Source organism: Zingiber officinale, chromosome 9A, assembly GCF_018446385.1.
Source record: "Zingiber officinale cultivar Zhangliang chromosome 9A, Zo_v1.1, whole genome shotgun sequence".
Taxonomy (NCBI): Eukaryota; Viridiplantae; Streptophyta; class Magnoliopsida; order Zingiberales; family Zingiberaceae; genus Zingiber; species Zingiber officinale.
Genome location: NC_056002.1, coordinates 35,816,435 through 35,824,368, shown reverse-complemented (window position 1 = coordinate 35,824,368; position 7,934 = coordinate 35,816,435). Strand labels below are relative to the sequence as shown.

The 7,934-nt window shown below is 37.4% G+C and overlaps 1 long non-coding RNA gene across 1 annotated transcript; it reads right to left on the bottom strand.

Moving 5' to 3' along the window:
- Positions 1–754: 754 nt before the first annotated feature.
- On the bottom strand, positions 755–1,514 carry LOC122018661. The gene is made up of 4 exons (XR_006121852.1): positions 1,476–1,514; positions 1,359–1,395; positions 953–1,022; positions 755–804 (listed from the first exon to the last, which is right to left on the bottom strand). It is a non-coding gene; the product is annotated as an uncharacterized LOC122018661 (long non-coding RNA).
- Between the last annotated feature and the right edge of the window lie 6,420 nt (positions 1,515–7,934).

Here is a 7,934-nt window from a genome sequence, read left to right as displayed (position 1 = left end):
GCTGCTGTGGAAGACTATTGTTCATAATGCTTAATTCATTGAAGGATAATTGCGCGCATATATGAAACTTAGTATATGCTGCTTAGAATATAACATAGATAATTTGCTCCTCCTTATTAAAGTGTAGAGATTGATAAGAACCGACAGCATCATAAAACAAATTACTAGGCATGATAATGGTTGAATTCAAAAATCATGGAAGGACCAAGAGCATCATATAACAAATCAGTGACCCTGAATTCTATTGAACTATTAATCATAGACGAGCACATAGTTGCCAAAATTGAAATAGAGAAGTTCAAAGACTACATAGAAACACATCAAGCACCAGTGGAAAAGCATAGCAACAGCAAGATCTGATATAATGAGGGAAAAGCTAAGAGACGTTCATAATCAATCAAAATCAAATATTAGTTTGTATCAATTATGATACTGAAGCAATGTTGGAAAAACTCCAAATGGATGCAGGACCGGTCCGAAGCTGAAGTATGAAGCTCTCGTCTTACAGCCACATTAGCCCTTGAAGATACACAAGTTGTGTTAGATATGCTTTTCATGGACCGAAAAATCCTAACCAGTACTGTTTTTAAATTGTCTTTGTAAAGAGCATCTCTACCTGCATGGATGTTGTATGTCATGAATAGCATGGCCATTTGCAAAACTCAAACTTTTGTCCATATATGGAACTTCTTCGGGCTTGACAAATACAACCCGGTATTCAGGAATGGCAGCTGTATAAGGAGTGCACCTGTCTCATTTTCATCCTGAAGTAACTTATCCAACTCCGGCCAAAGAAGCTCCCTCCTGAAAGTACAGTTGATATTTCATATTCCACAAAGGAGTAATGAGATAATGATGGGCAAAAGAGAAAAAAAAATAGAAAACTGAAAAATAGCAGTAGCCGACATTGAAATTTGGATGGCATGCATAAAAGTTTGCTGATACTACATACCATGCAGAGAAGTCATCCTCAATACCCTGATTATCATCTCCCAACCCCACTTGGACAATGTGCTTGGCGCCTATGCAGAGGAAAAAAAAAGATAGAAGAATATCCAAGTAAGAATGATGCTTAAATTCATTAAACACATCTACAAACTTGCACATGACTACTACATTACAGTTGTATGTATGAAACTCACAGATAACATGACTACTCAACTGTTTCTTAGTAACTCCTCATATCATGTTGACTTTACAAGTTTTTAGAGTAACAATTAGTCTACAAAACGAGTTAAATTCTCTAGAAAAATGAAATGCATGAACTTTGAGCTTGCAACTGAAGATAGGATTTAAAATCAGCTTTAGGAGCATATGTGACTTAGTCAAATCACAAACTAAATAAATCGACTATATACCTTGCTCATGAAGCAGTTCATCGACCACCACAGCAACCTTTGCAAGGACACAATACACAAATATATCAGCCAAGCAATTCCCACAAAAAGAATACTGACAATTTCATCATGCCAAACCTTATTAAAATGTTCATATTTCTGATTGCCCAAACTAAACACACCAAATTGAAGATTTTCCAACCAGGTTCCTCTCTCTTTCCCCTATAAAAACTAATAATCAGCAATCGATCAAGGCAAAAGGATTATTGGTAGAATAGATTAACTAAATGTGCATGCTTCCAGAACCTCTGTAAACCATTTGTAGAACCGGGCAGCATTATTAGTAGGCTAGCAATCTCCATACCTAAAGAAAACAAAGGGATCAGCTCGAACTTTGAGGAAATTGATCGTTTATAAAAACAAAAAATTCCTGGCTTTCAACTTACGTAGCCAAGAAGAACAAAGCCAAGCTCTCCTTTTTCAAGTTCTCCTCGTACTCATCATCCTCAGTAGCATATTCGTCCTATAATTGAGGAAACTAACTACAGATCAGTCAATTAATCAGTAGTATTTCCAATTATCTGAAACAGAAGGAAGATGATCTTACGATATCCACGAGTTTAAATATGGCATTAGGGTACCGTGCTTTTGCCTCCTCAGCCAGCGCCTAGAAGGGGGAAAAAAATCTAAGATCATGGGAGAAAATTTCAAAAAATGAACTACTCGGATAAAAACCCTAACCTTCGCGAACCCCTCAGCCGTCCTGGTCTGCGTCCCGAAGAAGACGGTGACCTTCTTCTTCCCTTGGTCCTCCTCTGTATCCATCTGGGTCTTCACCACTAGTGGCTTCGGCGGCTCGGCGGGCTTCCTTCTGCTCGATCGCCAGACGAAGAAGATTGCCACGCAACCGACGAGCACGGCGATGATGATGCTTAGGACGGCGATCAGCAGTCGGCTCTCCACGAACGCATCCCCGGTGCGGAATCGAGCCCATATCCGTCGGAGCGGGAGACGATGACGGCCGATAAGAGATTGAGCGACGACGCCTTCTCGGAACCTATTTGCATCTTGGCGGATCGAGCGGTGAATCAGAAGCACAGATCTCCGATCTCTATTTCTGTCTGCTTCGATTTGGGAGAACAAAGGAGGTCGAGATTGGGTCGGCGATAGGAGGGGAGGAGAAGATAGAGGCGGAGAAGGTGAGTCGCCAGAAGACGGCTCTCTGTCTCTGCCTCCCGTGGACGACTTCATATAGGTTTAGGTTGGAAGGAAGAGTTGAAGTGTTGAAAATTTTAGCTAAGTATTGGTGGAAAAATTAAATTATTTTATTTTGATTCATTAACACCACTTTTAACAACAGTTTTTTACTATCCGATTTCGTAGATAGAACAAGAAAATTATCATAGACATCGGTTTTAAAAACCGCTGTTAAAACCGGTGTCTATTAACAAAAAATGGGTGCTTATAGACATCGGCTAAAAAAACCGATGTCTATTAGCGAAAATATGCGCTCATAGGCACCGATTTTTGGAAAAATCGGTGTAAAATACTCAAAGACATTGGTTTTTTGCTTAAAACCGTTGTTGTTCCACTGATGTCTATGAGGGTTTTTGTTGTAGTGTGCTCACGACTGAGATGAAAAGGAACAAACCATTGAAATAGTCGTAGTGTAATTAGGTATTAGTTTATTTTGACTAATAAATTACACTAGTACACTCTAAGTGTATTGAGTAAGACCATTTTAGGTAAGTTCTTTTTATACTGACTTAATAAAAGAACTAGACCTTAGTTATTATGGAAGTGTGTGCTCTTAATCCTAATATAATAACAAGCACATATATTTAATATTTATTTCTTTGACTTATCAAAGGGTGAGATTTAGCTTGATAAATCAATAGGCCCGATAAGTTGGGAAATGATATTACTTATAGTGTGTGTTGTTGATTATAGAAGGAAACTGTGTTCTAGTAAATCTAGGTTGAGAATGTCCCCAAGAGGAGCTCATAAGGATTGTCATGTTAAACCCTGCAGCTGGACTTAGTCTGACATGAATGAGGTTGAGTGGTACTACTCTTGGACTTAGATATTAATTAGGTGAGTTGTCAGTAACTTACTTAATTAGTGAACATTCGTTATCTTAAACACAGGGAGACTAACACACTCATGATAAGAAGGAGCCCATAAATGTAATTTGGGATTAATGCGATAGTGCAACAATAACTCTCTAGTGGAATAAGTTATTGTTGATGAACTTGAGTTGTGTGTTCGGGGTGAACACGGGATCCTCAAGCTCATCGGAAGGTCAAAACCAATTTCTCCTCTAGGTCCCTGTCGTAGCCTTATTAAAGTCTCACGTCTATCCAAATATAAGCCTATCTTGGTATCCAAGAAGGGGGTTGGTCCAATGCTTGGTGACCAAGCAAGGGTCGGTCACATCCTCCTCTATGGGGGCCGACCCTTTTGCTTGGTGACCAAGCAAGTAGGGGCCGACCATGATTAATTCAAATAGGAGGGGTGTTTTGAATTTTTAAAATCTTCTCTTTGTAGAAAACTACAAGTTTTAAAAGAGAGTTTTTAAAATATAAAACTTTCCTTATTTGAATTAAGCCACATGGTTTAATAGAGAGTTTTGAAAGTTTTAAAACTTTCCTTTTTTAACCATCCTCATGGTTTTAGAAAAAAGGAAGAGAAGTTTTAAAATTAAAATTTTCTATTTTTGTAAGCATGTTTAAAAAGGAAATTTTTTTGAAGAGAAGTTTTAAATTTTAAAACATGATTTTAATTTTTAAAACTTTCCTTTTTTTAACATCCACTTTTAGAAAGAGAACTTGTAAAATTTTATAAGAGGTTTTCTTCTTTTATAAGATTTTATAAAAAATATTTTTCTTCCTCTTTAAGGGGTGGCCACCCTTGTTTGGTGCCCAAGCAAGGGGTCGGCCAAATAAAATCAAACCAATCAATGATTTGGTGATTGATTCAATCAAGAGGAAAGAAAAGGAAAAATAAAAAGGGAAAAGGAAAAACAAGAGGAAGATTTTAATTTTTGTAAAAATTCTTCCTTTATTTGCCTTGGGCAAGTAATATAAAAGAAGGGGTGAGGAGGCCTCATGAGAACACAACTCTTATTCTCTTGCTTGGTGATCCTCAAGTGGTCGGCCCCTCTCTCCCTCTCTTCTCCCTTTGCTCTCTTTTTCTCTTTAGTGGTGGTGGCTGAATACTAGAAGGAGGAGAAGCTCTTTTGGGTGGTGTTCATCTTGGAGGATCGTCGCCCACACGACGTCCAAGGCGAGGCGAGGAATATGACAGAAGATCTTGAGGTCATTAGCTTGCAAAGAAAAGGTATAACTAGTAATTTTCTTCCGCATCATGCTAGTTATTTTTCTTTGTTAGAATTCCAAACACAAGAGGCATTAGATTCTAGTTTTTTGGGTTTTCTATTCGAATTTGTGTTTTTGTTTTTCGAATTTGTGATTCGATTGCTCCTTTTGGTTAAACCTAGAGTTATATAAGGAAATTAAATATTAGCTTTCCTTAAAAGGCTTTGTCTAGGAAGTGGTGGTTGCTCTCATATTCAAGAAGGTCTTGTGCCTCGCCATGTTTAACTTGGAAGCCAATTTTGGAAATTAATATTTAATTAAATTTATAACATAGGTGGATTTGGATCAATAGTGTTAAGTTCCGCTTGCAATCCAAGTTTAAACCATTAAGAATGGATAAGTTAAATTTGGAATCAATAATGTTAAGTTCCGTTTGCGATTCCTAGTTTAACTTCTAAAAAACACAATAGGTTATTAAGGAAAGGTTCGATACTTGTACAAAATTTTTGTACAGTGGAACCGGTATGATCTTCCTAGGACTAACCAACATCTAGCTCCTCTTGGGTGAGTGTCACGGTGTGAAGTCATCTAGCGTCCTCCATCTTCTCGACCCGGATGTAGGTTGCATTCTCACAGACGGCGCCAAATTTGATCTTGTCCGAAAGTCGAGTCGACGGATGCTGGGGATGTGGCGCTCTTGTTGACCGTGCGAAGACTCCGAGTGAAGCGGACCTACAACCACAACCACATCAGTGTCGAGCTAGGGAAGGGTTCCCCAGCGTTGGCCCTCCGATGCTCAAGTCAGTCACCGACGATGTAGAAACAGTAGAGCAAAGAAGTAGAAGAATAGTAGCAACAGTAATGTACGCATACCTCTGCCGAAATTTGGACCTCTTTATATAGAGCTCCCACAATGCGCGTACACACTTCCCAAGGCATGTACGCTTCTCACAGCTTTCCATGAAAAGACCTATCAGTAAAGTGTCTCTGACACAATACCTTAACGAGTTGAGCACATCTCTGACGTGACAATGGAAGCTTCCGTCGTACGATCCTCTGCCTGATCATACCGCTAACCATGCCATTTGTCGGTGGCTCTAGTTCCCAAAAGGATATCGCCGGATCCTCCTTTTGTTTGTTACTGGGCCGAGCGAGAGAGCTGCTCGGCCAACCTTCCACTGTCCGAGCTTCGCTACCATGCTGAGCGGGAAGCATGGTCTGAGTATAATCTGTTCGTTCGTAACTTCACTTCGCCGGTTCCGAGTTTGATGTAAGTCCGAGTGGACTGGCCATTGTATCTCGCCGATACTTGGCTCTTATGAGCGTCAGAAGCTCGACGCATGGCCGAGCTGTGATAATATCAGACCGGACATTCTTTATCCCGATCGGGCAAGTGGGTTGCCCGATCGGCAGGTGATATAGGGGAGTGGACCTTGATTTTGACCCTCGTCGTGGTGCTAACCCTCTACGGAGTGGGCCCTTCCTTATCACCGCATCAGATAATATATTTAAACTCCTTGAAACCTCATAAATCCATAGGAGCTGAAATGGGTACAATCTGAGGTCTCTAGGTCCATTAGTAGGTTTCAATCAAAATCCAATGATGTATCTAGAGACCTCAGATTGCACCAATTTCAATTCCTATGGATTTATGAGGTTGCAAGGGATCAAATGGTGTCGTCCATTGCATATTTTGACTTATCCAGAGGTGTTAAAATATTGTACAAAAATTCAGCTAAACAATCCAACGTGGGCTTGATATGAACCATATCAAGCCCATGGTTCATATCAGGCCTACATGGGGTTGTTTTAGCTATTTCATTTGATCATATTTTAACACTTTTGAAAAATTCAAAATATGTAATGGACGGTACCATTCAACTCCTTGCAGCCTATTAAAATGTTATCGAAAGAAACACGTTAAACTCTACTTTCATGGGCCTGATATGGAATCATATTAGGCCCATATTGTGCTTTGTATGCATGCATATCTCCTAAAAAGAGAGGAAAGAGAAGATGGGAGGAAAGAAAAAAGAGAATGCGTGTATTGTAGAGAGGGAAGAGAAAAGAAATTGCATGCATAAAAAAGAGGAAAGAGAATAGACAAATGATTGAGGGGTAGAATGAGAAGAATAAAAAATTGAGTACGCTAGCAACTCACTATAGAGACTATTTGGTAAATATCAAAGTATAGTATACCTTTTGGTCAATTCATAAATCTAAATGCATCTTTTGGTAAATTTCCATTTTGCATGAGCTTAGATAGGGTAGTAAAAAATGATTATGCTCATATGTTCTTCTTAATCCATTTTTATACTGTGTTAAATGAGATAAATTATGAGGTTAGGAGGTTTTTTTTTCCAAATATGTATTTATTGAATATTAATCTCTGTTTTAACATAACAAATCTACTTATAGTAAATTTTTCATCTTCTAACCAATTGAGTTCCCAATGACAATAGTATAAACTTAAACATTGAATGTCAGAAATTTTTTATAATTCTAGAAAATATCTACTAAACTGCCACTAAAACATTCAACTGCTTTCTATGAGCGTATCATGATTGAACAACCTTATTCTCTTAGTTGTAATATAGTTATAAAATATTTTAAAAAATAAATATGAGAATTAAAATTTGAATTTTATTAGGGATAAATATTCTCAAAATTAATTTTGAATGTGCTTAAATTATATTTTAAATTTATGCGGGGTTAGGAAAAAAATCATCTCACTTTAAAATTAATCGGTGAAAGTTAAGATACTTAAATTATTTTAAAAAAAATAATAGAGCAACCTTGAATTGATCACAGTGGACTAGTTTTGCACACTCTATTAACATTTCAACATTTGGTATGAATGATTTGTTTCTAGACTTTCGTGTGGCGGAAGAAGAGTACTCCGTGTAGAATGGAGCGGGCTAATTCGAATTAAATTTTACGACATTCAAGATTATTCGATAAGGCAATCGAGAAAAATTAAGACGAGTTTAAAATGAATGATTATTCAAGTTTAGTTTGAGTCTGATTCGTTTAGATGCTATTTAGTTTTCAATTCATAGTCATTTGATTGTTTGAAATTTTTATATTATAAGTTTATTCGATTGATTATTAAACTTATAATATAAAGTTGTATATTCATTTTGAAACTTTCTTTGTTCATTTAACTCGTTGATAAGAGTTTTTATTGATAAACGTGGTTCATGAACATTATTCAAGAATATTTTTCATAAATATTAACAAGTGAAACACATTTATACATTCAAGTTTGTTCATTTAATTG